Source organism: Planococcus citri, chromosome 5 (genome assembly GCF_950023065.1).
Source record: "Planococcus citri chromosome 5, ihPlaCitr1.1, whole genome shotgun sequence".
NCBI lineage: Eukaryota > Metazoa > Arthropoda > Insecta > Hemiptera > Pseudococcidae > Planococcus > Planococcus citri.
In genome coordinates this window covers 43,082,728-43,096,626 of record NC_088681.1, presented here as the reverse complement: position 1 = coordinate 43,096,626, position 13,899 = coordinate 43,082,728, and the positions used below count along the sequence as shown (strand labels likewise).

The 13,899-nt window shown below is 33.5% G+C and overlaps 1 long non-coding RNA gene across 2 annotated transcripts; it reads left to right on the top strand.

The window, feature by feature from the left end:
- Positions 1-7,777: 7,777 nt before the first annotated feature.
- Positions 7,778-13,353, top strand: LOC135848504 (uncharacterized). Of its 2 annotated transcripts, XR_010559368.1 has the most exons (7): positions 7,778-8,059; positions 8,151-8,174; positions 8,837-8,918; positions 11,265-11,433; positions 11,522-11,545; positions 12,315-12,402; positions 13,261-13,353. It is a non-coding gene; the product is annotated as an uncharacterized LOC135848504 (long non-coding RNA). The 2 variants fall into 2 exon arrangements; XR_010559369.1 differs by lacking the exons at positions 11,265-11,433; positions 11,522-11,545; positions 12,315-12,402; positions 13,261-13,353 and adding an exon at positions 9,199-9,301 and having other exon boundaries at positions 7,797-8,059.
- The last annotated feature ends 546 nt before the right edge of the window (positions 13,354-13,899 follow it).

Below are 13,899 nucleotides of genomic sequence, written 5' to 3'. Positions count from 1 at the left end.
GAAAGGCCCAGGCTTCCCCTACACATTCTGCGTGGTACCAAAATTTTTTCCCCACTACTCATGAATACAGAATTTTTCTCGCAAAAAACACGTTTTTTGGCTATACTGACCAAGGGGGGTGGGTTGGGGGGCGGAAATTCCGCTCGAAAATTTTTATTGGAGGTACCCAACAATAATCCATCATGATTTTCCAAATCTGAGATTAGGGCCATTTCACCTATCTTAACCAGGAATACCCTTTCAAAAGAGAAAAAAAGCAAACAGGCAAGCTACATATTATAAGACAGTATCGTAAATTCGTATTTTCAGAATAGAAAAACGATATTTTTTGTTTGAGGATATCACGTTGTTCCTTCAAGATTTTAAGCCTTGAATGAATGTTTCTTTTAAAAATTTAATGAATAAGAAAAACGAATGGGCCCGAACGAAGCGAGGGCGAATGCTTTCGAAAATTCGTATTTTGAGAAGTAAAAAACAATGTTTTTATTGTTTTCTATCCAAATTCTAAAACTTAATTTTCTCAAAATTCAATACATTATTATCGATTTTTAGAAATTTCAATTAAATTCATAAGTTTGTCAACTCCAACATTTGACAATTCTTAAACTTTCTTCTCAAGTTCTTAACTTTTGACAATTTTTCAAAATTTTGGCAAAACTCCATCAAAATCATAGAATTTGATTTTTGATGTAAATTTTTATTTTTTTATTTTTTTTGCATAAATGTCACCGCAGTCGTCTTTATAATATGTACCAATTTTTGTATTATCAATAATTCTTCAATTTTTTCAAAATATTTCACCCAAACATTAAATTTGCCTATTTTGATTGAAACGTGATCAATTTTTGAAAAAATTTCCGACTTTTTGACTAGTTTTTGAGTGGGCAACACACCCTCTGTAGTTTTTTCTCCGATTCTGGAGGCTCCAGCGTGGTGGCGACTTTTGAAAAATCTAGTACTTATTGCCCAAATAAAGTTTAGCACTACTTACGCTCGGGTTTGGTGCTTGGTATATGTTATCCACTTGACTGAATACCCACCATAATTACCAACATTGACGGGATTAGTAACCCAGTTCAAAACTATTGTCCAGCAATTTTATAAGTAAGCTAATTGAAAATTTGTTAATTTCGAATTTCCAAAATGCTGCTAGAGCTTCCACTTCCAGAACAGTTCGAATGCACCGCCACGCCAGTCAACTCAACAATTTACAAGTAGGGTACAGTGTTGATTTCAGCTTTCCTTCTTCATAATGTTGAAATTTATTGAAATTTTAAATTACAAAATTTGTTTGAGGCTTCAGATATGCTGAAATGGCTCGAAACTACTTCCAGTCGTTTCGACGAGTCATAAGTAAGGTATAAACAAAATTTCAGTTTTCTGGGTTAATTCGGTGAAATTTGTGAGTTCCAAAAGTACCTACACTTGGCGCTTGGGTGATGTCAGTAAGTCAGTTAGTTGATTTAGTAGGTACCTAAATAAATTTTTAAAAAGTAAATACCTTATCTTTTTTCTTATTCTAAAAAAATGAAATGTGGCTGAGAGATACTTACATTTTTAAAACAACAAGATCCGTAACGGATTACTTTTATAAAGTCAATAATAATTTTTTTCAAAAGTCCGAAAAAGATCTGTCTTAATCAAAGATAAGGTTAACTTCATTGTGCTGTTTTTGAAGATAAAATACTGTTTATATGGCTCAGTATTACAAAAAAATATTGTCTAGTCAAGTTGTGGAGAAGTGAAAAATGGTAGGCCGGGGGGGGGGGATGAAAGCTGTTGGAATTTTTTATTTCATCGTGAAATTTTAACCATAACCAACTTTGGGTCACACTAGTTCAAGAAAAAAGTTTGAGAAGTTGAAATTGAAGGATTAACATCTAACAAGGGAGGTATCCATAACTGGAAGAACGTAATTTTAAACCCGTTAAAGCTACATTAGTGATGTTGATATTTAGAAAAATTTTATATTGATATATCACGATATTTTTCCAACAGATATCGATATATCGACGATATATCGATATCTTCAATATTGCCTTGAAAGTACCTATTTTTCCCATTTGTATACTCAGTCATTTAAGTTTAATTGCGAATTAACAACTGCAAAAAATTTGGTACGACAAAAAGTTTTTTTATAGATTTTTAAAAAAGTGAGAAAATTTTTTTTTTGAAAAAATTTTAAAAATTTCTTTCTAATTTCAATTTTTACTCATATTTTTGGCTGTTTTCGTGCATTTTTTCCTCAATTTTTGACGATACGATATATCGTCGATATTGATTTTTCATATCGATATGTCGATATTGGATCTCATATCGATATATCGTTTAAGATATCGATATATCAACACCACTAAGCTACATTGAAGAAGCATTCCGAAATATACCACACCACCACTCAAAATTTCAAGTGCTGAAATGCATTTTTCCATTTTTGATGAATTTTTGAAAATTAAAGGGCTTGATCAAAATAGAAGAAATCAAATTACCCGAGAAAGCTGAAATTTAGGGTACCAGTGCCTATACCCTAATCTTATGACCTGCCTAATCGATTAGAAACAGTTTTGAACTTTTTTGAGGAGTTACTGGAGTTTCCAACAAATCTTTGAAAAACTAGAAATTACATACATATAACTAAACTTCAGAATATGAAGATGGAAAGTTGAAATTCGCGTATATTTTTTTCTCTTCAAAATTTTAAAATTCAAATGATGACTAGTTTTTTTTTTAAATTCAAATTTGAAAAATAAAATCAAAGATGCCCGAGCGAAGCGAGGGCGAAAACTTTTGAAAATTTGTATTTTGATAAGTAAAACTTCATTTTCTAGTGAAATAGAGGCAGAAGCTTTTAAAAATTTACGTAATTTCAACATCTCTGCCTACTTCAGCAAAATTTCCAACCTATTGAATTTTCCTTAATTTTCAAATTATCAAATTCAGATGTTTAATAAATTCATGAATTTGCCGACTTCAACATTTGAAGCTTAAAAAATAAAATTCAGCCAATTCTCAAATTTTCTTCTTAACGTTATTGGACAATTTTTCAAAAATTAACCGTAGTTGTCGAAATTGTTTTTGACTAGTTTTTGAGTGGGTAGTGGTCCTCTCTCACCTCTCCCCACGGTAGTTTTGTCTCTGATTCCGGAGGCTTCAGCGACTTTTGGAAAATCCAGTAATCAATACCATCTATTTTTTGTTCAGCACTTTTATATGTAACCTAATTGAAAATTTGGAAAATTCGAATTTCTAAAATGCTGCTGGAGTGCTGGAGCCTCCAAAACTGTTCAAAAGCACAGCACCACTATTCCACCCAGCAATTCACAATTACGATGTAATGTAAATTTCAGCTTTCCTTCTTCATAATGTTGGAATTTATAGAAATTTCGAATTTCAAAACTTTGCCAGTGGCTCCAGAACTGCTCGAACTGGCTCGAAGCCGCTTCCAGTTGGTTCGACGAGTCATAAATAAGATATTAGGTTAATTTCAGCTTTCTAGGTTAATATGGTGAATTTTGTTGTTATTTTTTCAATTTTCAGCCGAAATTTGATTTTCAAAAATTCACCAAAAATCGAAAAATGCAATCCCATACCTAGAATTTTTGGTGCCGGTATTAAAAAATCAATGATAAGTAGCAGCTAAGTACTTAGCCTATTACAAATTAGAATTAGGTTACTAATTTCTGTGTAAGATGATAAAAGTAAAACCATGTAAAATGAAAGAGATCTTCTGCCTTTTGTATTCTCCCCCCCCCTTCTGGAGATCAATGTTCTGTAGCATCGTCGACCCTGCATTTACTTTTACACCCTCATCTCCTACCCATGTCACGCATTGTATTCGATGGTATATTCGTTTACATACTTTTTTGTCTACTCGCTACACTAAAACTGTAAAACACCACACGGCAGTCACCAGTACAGAGAATATTTTTACACATTCACACACTCACACAAATTCACTTTTTCAAAAACGCCATCTTTCGCACTAGATATGAAGTATGCTGCATCCGAAGATTGTTCTGTTGGATGCAGCGACTGTAGCGCGGCAATGTGGTCGGATGCATAAGGGCTGTTCGTTTTAAAACCATTACATGGACTATCTGTATACGTAAAAAATCAATGACTAGGTGTGAAGGACAGACTCAGCACCAATTCGGACGAGTCTCTCACATAGAGGGCGCTAGTGTGTCCATTGTTCCAGCATCTTCAGACAGTTCAAACGGGGCTTTTCTTATCAATCTTATTTTACCAAAACGTTGGATGTACGAGTTAAAAATGAAAATATGATTCAGTCATGATTAATATGCAATAATTATCGTAAAAATAATGTACATCAAATTATTTTTTCAGTTTTAACCCTTGAAATTAATGTTTCATAAACGCTGATAAGAAAAGCCCCATCTGAAAAATGTAAACATTTGCCAGCTCACTAGCGCCATCTATGTGAGTGCCCAGTCCGAATTGTAAGAAGGATGATCCTGAAGATATTTTGGGCACATGTGAGGGCGCATAAGAAAAGGCACTATACGACCAAAACTGAAATTTTATAAGAGGATGTTCCATTTGATTCTTAAAGTGTTCCCACAACAATTTCAGGGAAACATTTTTTTTTGTTATATGGTCCCTTTTAGTATGCATCCTCACATATAGTGCAGTAAGACAATCTAGAGAAGTTGACTAAGGACACATGAAGGGAAAGAGGTTGTGCAGGAGATTGCCTACAAGGTACACACGTGTGGCAAGCTGGAGAATGGCCAGATGATTGGACCCAGTCAATTTACATCACTTTGTATAAAAAAGGCTCACCAGAGAACTGTGAGATTTATCACACCATATTGCTCATCTCACATGCAAGCAAAGTGCATCTGAAGATCATTTAGGAGAGTGACCAGAGGAGAAGTTTAAGATGGAGAAAGTTGGAGGCAGCTGGTTGGGGATGCTCCATAGTCACAATGTTCATATACGAGTGAATGGCGAAGAAGAATTTGCCCCTAGAGGAGAGGTATGAGACCTCAAAAAGTGGAAATTTTCGAAAAAAATCGTGCTTCTTTCGCTATTATCGCTACTCAACCTGTTTCCAGAAAAATTTATAATTTCCAATCATAGTACATATTTGAGATCCTGCGTCGATCTATGATATGGTCATTAGTCATTGAAACACAAGACCATTTTAGGGTTCTACTGAGTGGTTTAAAATAATTTTAAAATCGCCTAAGTATTTTTGAATAAATTTGCGTTTTAAAAATTTTTTCTTTGTAAATATTTCGCATGAATAATGCAAAATATTGAAAAATATCATTCCTGAACACTGAGGAAATGTTTTGGAACGCAGTGGTGCCAATGTTTTTGGTCATTATGGCCAACTTAAAAAAGACGAGAAAATAGAGAAACTTTTTAAATTGTGTGTCAGGGACTAGAGCGAAAAAACCATAATTTTTTCGAAAATTCCACCTTTTTGAGGTCTCACATTCCCCCCCCCCCCCCAAGGGCACTTGAAGGGTTAAAATTTTCAATTGGACAAATCTAATTCGAAATATAATTTGGTCAAAATCCTTTCCCAAATCATCTCGATAAAAAAGACGTTGAAAATTTATGATTTTTTGGTCAATATCCCCTTTTGCTTTGATAAAATCTCGAAATTTCAGAATTATTCGAATGAATACTGAATTGGTCAAACTCTTGAGAAATCATTTCGTATTTCATATTTTAAGCTATAGAAGAGCGAGAGAAAAATTCGTACTTGAAAAAAGAAAGGAGGAGTAGCTAGGTACAATATTTATACGACGGGGAAGTAGCTGTATAAGAAAAGGTCAAAATCAGTCGCACTTTACTCGGACTATTGGTACGACGATGAAGGAAGCTTGAAAGGGAGAGAAGAAGAGAGAATCACTCCACTTATGTCAGATGCAGGGGTACTTGTAATTTTTCAAAAATTGACCAATATATTATTACTATGGTCGGGCCACTACTTTTAATGTTCTCCATGGTATACACATATAAAGTAAAATATATCGGTAATAGATATGAGAAATACGCCTATAAATTTTACGTATCAGTTATTAGATATGTCAGAAACAACGACCGAGTGTACACGTAGACGTACACTACGACTACCGATGGTTATATTGTCAAATACACGTACAAAGTATACGAGTGTGTAGATTTTTTTTGCCAACCGCAGCTTAAATTGGTACTGGGACTGTATCCTCTTTATTTTTCGTCCTAGCGTTGGCGTTCGCTGTATCGTATTATACCCGGAAGTTGTGTAACTAGTCGTTAGAATGATGAGGTAAATTTAGGGAGGAGGTGAACTGCTGAATTTTTTCTCTCTCGTGACGTTCTGCATTGAGTTTAATGTAATTTTTTTCCCGTGGTGGGTATGTCTAGAAAGTTTGTTCGAATACGGATGGATGAGTCATGGTGATGCAACAGGGTGCTTGTAAAATGACATGAGAGGTCATTTATTTCGCAGGAATTGAAAATAAGGTATTCGAACTATCCTTTGTACGAATTCAATCATCACGTGAAATGAATTTTTTCTCAAAAAATACCCAGAATCTCTAAACCTTTTCATTATGGTATCTTATCGAGATTAGCATGTCAATTATGTCAGGTGGGAAAAAGTCCTTAGAAAAAATCCAAGTGTCAATCTCTTTGTAATTTGCTCACATTATTCTCATTAATAGGTACGCTTTGCCTGGTTATACAGTGACGATGGCGTGGTAACTTTGGTATAATATACGATTACTCTTTAGCGAAGTGACCGCAAAAAGAGTCAATTTAAAAAATTCAATTCCGCCTTTGTCGAGGAGGTATTTTATTCAAATGAAATATATTTTTCATCGGCTCGATTGGCGAACCTTTTTTTGACACTGATGTATTGCAGAACAAAACAGTCTTCTTTGCTTACTGTCAATTGTTGGCGATTACGCGAGCTTTTATTTCAAATAAACGAACTTTAATTTGGTTTTTTATTTCGTCCATTTGTTTTATTCGTTTTACCGCGACGCGTAGTTCGTTGTTGTGGTGTCGGAGAGAGAGGTGTTTCCTTCTTTTTTAAACGATTACTTTTAAAGCTGATTCTCGCAAGAGTGCTGTGAGAATGCTTTTTAGCAGATTACACCTCCTAGTCTCTGATAACGACGTTTTGAGTGGTGATTCACTTAGTAATCAGCCAGATTTGGATGGTTCAACACGCGATTTGTTCTAGTCTTTGAATGGTAAGGTGCAAAAGTTGAGTTAGGGGTGGTAAGTTAACGGAGGTATTATTTATCATCAATGTATTCGTATTTTAGGTAGTCATTTCGTGAATGGTGAATTGATGCTAAGTTGATTAAAGATTATTGTTTATGATCACGTTGGTTGAAACCAAGCGTTTTTTGTTGTGAGATGAATGGACTCGAATTGGTCAAATTCGATAGGTTTGTATGTACTTCAATATTGCCCTCGATCATCTTGACAGAATTTTTTATGAATTTTAACCATGATGTGGGGGCGTTATTCGTTGGGTATCTGTCATATATGAGAATCGAATTTGCACTTTTTGAATTTTATCGAATCGTACGTATATGTATGTTGTGTTCTACCAAGAACATTTTCTACTTGTATGTGTTTTAAAAATATTTCCAAGACACGAAATATGTAAGTAATACATACAGGTAAAGATATGACGAAATGTACCTAACCAGCGTACGAAATTCACATTACGCCCTGTGCATACCATAATATAAACACAGTTTTCGTTTTTGCAGCTGTGCAAAGTGCAAACAATAAAAACGATAATCATTATCCAAACATTAAGTCATTGTAGGAAGGTTTACCTACCTATCTGCCTACCTACCTGGCAATATATATACAAGCTTAGTTCTCAGAAGAAAATGTATTTTATGCAGAATATTCTTTGAACGTATACAGACGTAAAGTTGATACGCTATCATAAGCACCAGCTTACGAGTACTTATTCAATTGTACCGTCAAATTTTCATCGAAATCAAGTGATCTTTGAATTCCATAATAATGTCGTCCGTGCTGAAAACTCTATTTTTCGTATTATTAGTTGCTGGTGAGTGTAAACTTTTCTATCTTTTTTATTGTACGAGTAGGTAATAAAAAAAAATCCAACGACTAATTTGTACCTAATTATTTCGTTTCAGTATTTCATATTATTGCTATTAAAGGTAAGTACCTCGACATTTTTTCAAGCTAGTAAATTTTATCAGTACGAATAGACCCAGACGCAATGGCCTTCTCAGACTAGGTACCCTTCTGAAATCCAAAAATTCATTACCCTACTAAAAAAAACACGCTTAAAATTGAAAATAACCTTTAAAAAAAATAAGAGTTTTATTTTGAAGAGTTTGGATGATTTCATGATTTGATGCTTTAGCACATCTCCATAACTGTATCCCATAAAATATCCGTACTGGCTTAGTTATCATTTGACCAATTAGCCTTTTTATGATTTCAAAAAATTTTCGACTCTCGCAAATATGTTTAGTTTCCATAAAATACAAGGCATGCAAGGCCCATTGATTTTTCGGAATTTTTTTTCTTCTTCATCAAACTGTGAAGTGATCCCAGTCAAAGGCATTTTAACAAAATTCGCTCGAATTTGGAATTTTAAAGTACTTAAACTCGGTTTGGCATTAGATTTGGATCGAGCAGTTTCAGTGAAGACTAATTCAAAATTTGCGGTTAAGAGAAATTAATCCATAGAAAATCAAAAATTGTACCTATTGTATAACATATTTGTAATATCGAAAAACCAGCCTCTTGGTCTTGGAGCAATTTGGAGGAGAGAAAACCGTCAGAAAGGTTCTATTTTGTTTTTATCTTTCAGATGCGTTGGTTGATGCTAACGGTGGTGATGATTTGGCGGATGCAATGAGCAAGCTCACTGTGGGTGATAAAAAATAAATCAGGTATGCATACTACATTCGACGTTCTGTCACCTTACGTGTTCCCTTCACTTTCACGTATTATTTTCTATCAATAATATTTGAAAAACTGTTAGTGTCCGAAATTGCCCTCTATGTCTGAAATTAGGACAGTTGACCGTACATACTCGTAAATCAGCTTATTATTTTCACATGAATATTTGAATATTTAGAAATAGCAGACCTTAGATTGAAGCGATGAATAGGTACATTAAGAATAACGAATTTACTATATAATTATCCAATTATTTTTCATTCGTTTCAGAAACTACATACAATTGTGGGAAAACACAGGAAAACTGTGTATAAAATCCATCATGAAATGTAAATGTTTCTTACCGACATAAATAAATGAAAAATTATATTCATATTGTGTTGATTGTGATTCTTTCTAAATTTGAGGCAACTCGTAAGTGCAAACTTGTTTTCCAATACACCTTTGGAAAACTCTTAAAATTTCCGTTCTTATGAGCTTAATAGACGTGACAAATTTCGTTTATAAGTAACTTGTGAGAATTCGATAAAAAAAAGTTCAACATTGAAAGGAGGAGTTGCGATAAGGCCATTTTTTGGCCCCCATCAACTCGACCACTCCAAAAATGTTGTAATAGATGTCCGAAATGCGAATCCGTGGTTAGTTAACCCAAAATGATCATTTTTTGGGCTCCAGTGGTTCCCAAAGTTGCGAATAAGAAAATAATTTTAGGAACCACTGAGTATTTTTTTCTAAAACTTTTTTAGCGTAAAATATCTTTTTGAATCAGATGAACGTTATGTGAGGTGATTTTCTTACTTTCGATCCTCGGGGGCAGAAATTGAGGAGGTTAAGATTTTTTTGAAAATTTTAAGAACCACCATTAAGATCCTCCCCCTTTTAACCCCGCTAAAAAGCTTTTTACCGTTCATTAGTATCTGAAAGACCTCCATCCTACCAAATTTTGAGCTCAATAAAAATTTTCGCTAGTACTCAAAGATCCAATTTTTCAATTTTTCGTAATTTCAATATTTTGGGAGCCCCTGGAAAACTAGAAACCTGCGATTTGCGCCAAACGTAACGTTTTGAGGTATATAATTATTCGATTATTTAGATGAAAAAGTTAAATTAAGCTCCCTGACTATTCGTAATTTTGAACCCTTTTTTTTATAGCCCCCCATTTTAGGCACCCCTAAAGAAGGCGTTTATGCATAGTTTTTCAAATAAATTGAAGAATTTACATTTGAAACACACTAGCAAGTGCTCGATAATTTTACGAATGTTTTTTCCAGTAACTTTCAAAATTGAGCTATTTTGGGTCAAATTCTGAGATTTAACTCTTCGAAAAGACGTTAAAATCACGTTTCACGATTTCAACATAGTATGTAAGAATGTCAGAATTGACCCTTTTGCACGTTAGCTACCTATAAGTCCTACACCGATAATATCAAAAAATACATTTTAGCACCGGAAATCTTGATCGGTGATACATTTTCAATCTCGTACTTCGCTGAACATTTTTTCGTGTACTATCTCAAAATCTAGGTAACTCGTAGTTACTAAGTACATATTTGTTATATTTTTTCTGTGATTACACCACTGGAAAAAAATTATCAAAAGTTCCATTGCCGTTGAAAAAATAAAAATCCTCATTTCACTTGGAAAATAGGTTTGAAAAAATTTCAATAAATCTTCACAAATGACCCTTGGTAGTACCTAGCACCCTTGCGAGTTTGAAAAAGTTGGCTGAAAACTGCCAACGCGACCGTTGATTTTTTTTTTTAAATGTCAATTTCATCATTTTTGTGGGGGTTAATGGTGAATTAGAGACATGGAAATTTTTTCACGGGGGTATTGGATCTCAAAACTAACTTTGATCGAGTAATTTCAAAGTCCTAGTCGATGGCCGATTCACCCGTTTAATTTGGCTACGCTCATGTCTTGACGATTTTTGTCGAAAACAACTTTAAACTTCGTCTTCGTCTGCGCATTTTTTTGAATTTTATCGAATCGTACGTATAGGTATGTTATGTTCTATCAAGAACACTCTGTACTTGTACTTGAAAAATATTTCCAAGGCACGAAATACGTAGTACTTACAGGTGAAGATATGACGAAATATATGTACCTAACCCGCGTACGAAATTCACATTATGTACCTTACGCCTTGTGCGCATGCAATGATACGAATCACAGTATTCGTTCTTGCACCTGTGCAAAGTGCAGACAATAAAAACAATAATCATTATCCAAACATGAAGTCGTTGTAGGAGGTTTACCTTACCTACCTATTATACCTACCTGCCTGGCAATATATATACAAGCTTAGTTCTCATGCGAAAACGTATTTTATGCAGAATATTCTTTGAACGTAATACTGACGTAAAGTTGATACGCTATCAGAAGCACTACCTTACGAGCACTTATTCAATTATACCTACAAAATTTTTATCGAGATCCAGTGATCACTGAATTCCATAATAATGTCGTCCGTGAAAACTCTATTTTTCATATTATTAGTTGCTGGTAAGTGTAAACTTTTCCATCTTTTTTATTGTAATAAAAAATTTAAAAAAATGCAACGACTAATTTGTACCTAATTATTTTGTTTCAGTACTTCATATTGTTGCTATTAAAGGTAAGTACCTCGAACTTTTTTAACTGGTAAATTTTAATTTTTTCCAATTCTCAAATCAATGTTTGGCACATCTTGAGTTTTCTATGAGATTTGAGAAAGGTAATGCGATCATTGAATTCATATTTATACCATGAAGTTGTCTCTCGTGATTTGTTGCGAACTACCGAATAACATCTACCTATGTACCTATTTTACCTGAAGATCCTTAGTCCTTACGCAGTGCTTCATTTGTTTGAAACCATCTCCCTCTAATAATTGTTCTGAGAGTTTCATTCTGAACAGTTTGGATGATTTTACGATTTTGATGCTTCAGCACGTCTCCATAATTACTGTATCCCGTAAAAATGTTCATATTAGTACTGGTTTAACTATCATTTGTTAATTCGACTTTTATAATTAATAAAAAAAATGTTCGATGGTCATGAATATTTTTACTGATTTTATTCTGTCAGAAGTCTTATTTTTATCGGCATTTTTTTTTCTTCTTCATCGAACTGTAAAGTGATCCCAGCTGAAACCATTTAATTTTAGGTAAGTACTTGAGCTCGTTTTGGCATTGAATGAAGCGAGATTGAGTGAGAACTCAATTCACAATCCGCGGATGTCCAAAATTTATAGAAGCAGTTGAAGGAAAGTAAAAAAAATCAAAATAGAAATTAATCCATAGAAAATCAAAAGTTGTATAACATATCCAAAAAACAGCCTCTTGGAGCAATTTGGCCAGGAGAGAAAACCGACAGAAAGATTCTAATTTTTTTTTATTTTTCAGACGCCTTGGTTAATGCTAACGGTGGTGATGATCCTTTGGCGGATGCAATGGGCAATCTTAGTGTGAATGATAAAAAAGAGTAAATCAGGTATGCCTACTCTGCATTTGATGTTTCATAACCCCTGTCCTCTTACATTTTCCATTCATTATAAGTGAATATTATGTACTTACGAGTAGGTATCTATAAAATTACAATTTTGAAGGACCTAATTCACTTTTCAATATTAGCTAAGCGAAGTGTAAAAATTGTAATCAATCAGTTGGATTCAATATTTATGTACTATGAAACACGCAGTTCTCACTTTTTGAAGATAGGTGCTGTCAACACTTCAATAGCCTTATTTTGGACAATTTTTTGATGTTTTTCAAAAATATTGCTTCGAAGTGAGCAATTTAAATGAATGTTCGTTCTTACGTTTTTATATAAGTATGTAGAAGATCATATGATGAACCAGTTTTGAGCATAAAGTTGTAAATTTTGAGCGATTTTGTTTATTTCATACGAATCAGAAAACGTTTGGAATAAAATCCCTTAGGTGACCTAATTTTGGACACTATCTTTTTTTTTTATACTTACAAAAAAGGTGAAAATATTATGAGATGTAATAAAATTATTTTCACTGAAACATACGTATTTCCTAGCCAATCAAAGCTCGAATAAAAATGTTAAAAATGAGAGGGGGGAAATATTGTCCATGAAATTTTCGGAGGAAAGCTTATGATCCTAGCTATCAGAAAACGTGTTCGTTTTCACTTTCATGTATTATTTTCTGTCAATAATATTGAAAAAAAAACTGTTAGTGTTCGAAATTAGGACAGTTGACAGTACATATCTTACCTATCAAGTCAGCTTATTATTTTCTCAGAAATATTTGAATAATTAGAAATATCACACCTTAGTTAGATAGTTTACTATACCTACCTAATTATTTTTCTTTTGTTTCAGAAACTACAATTGTGGAAAAACACAGGAAAACTGTGTAAAATATATCACAAAATTTAAACGTTTCTTACCGGCATAAATAAATGAAAAATTATATTCATTGTGTTGATTCTGATTTTGTATAAAATTTGAGGCAACTCGTAAGTGCAAACTGGTTTTGCAATACACCTTTGGAAAGCTCTTAAAATTTCCAGTATGAGAAATTTCGTTAATTATGTAACTTGCGGGAATTCGACCAAAAAAAGTTTAACTTTAAAATTTTTAGTTCACTTTTCAGAGAGTTCCAATAAAAATTTGGAGCTATCGCCCAGATATTTAGATTTAGGGGGTTAAGATTATAGTATGTACATATATACATATATTTATACCAACTTTTTCAACGTTGCGGCACCAATTTACTAGATGGTAGTTGTGACACCAGGGATATAATATGTGTCTTTGAGGCACCTTGCGAGTAACATTCATTAAGGCACCACTATATATAATTTAAATAGTGTTAACGCACCTTCGCGTCGTTGCCAAATATTGAAGGTATTTATGTAGCATCAATTTATTTTACAAGCTGTCGTAGGTACGTTTCAAGAATTGGTGGAACAGAAAAAAATGTTGTAGAAGATTTTTTGACATGCGTCTCAACAAAAC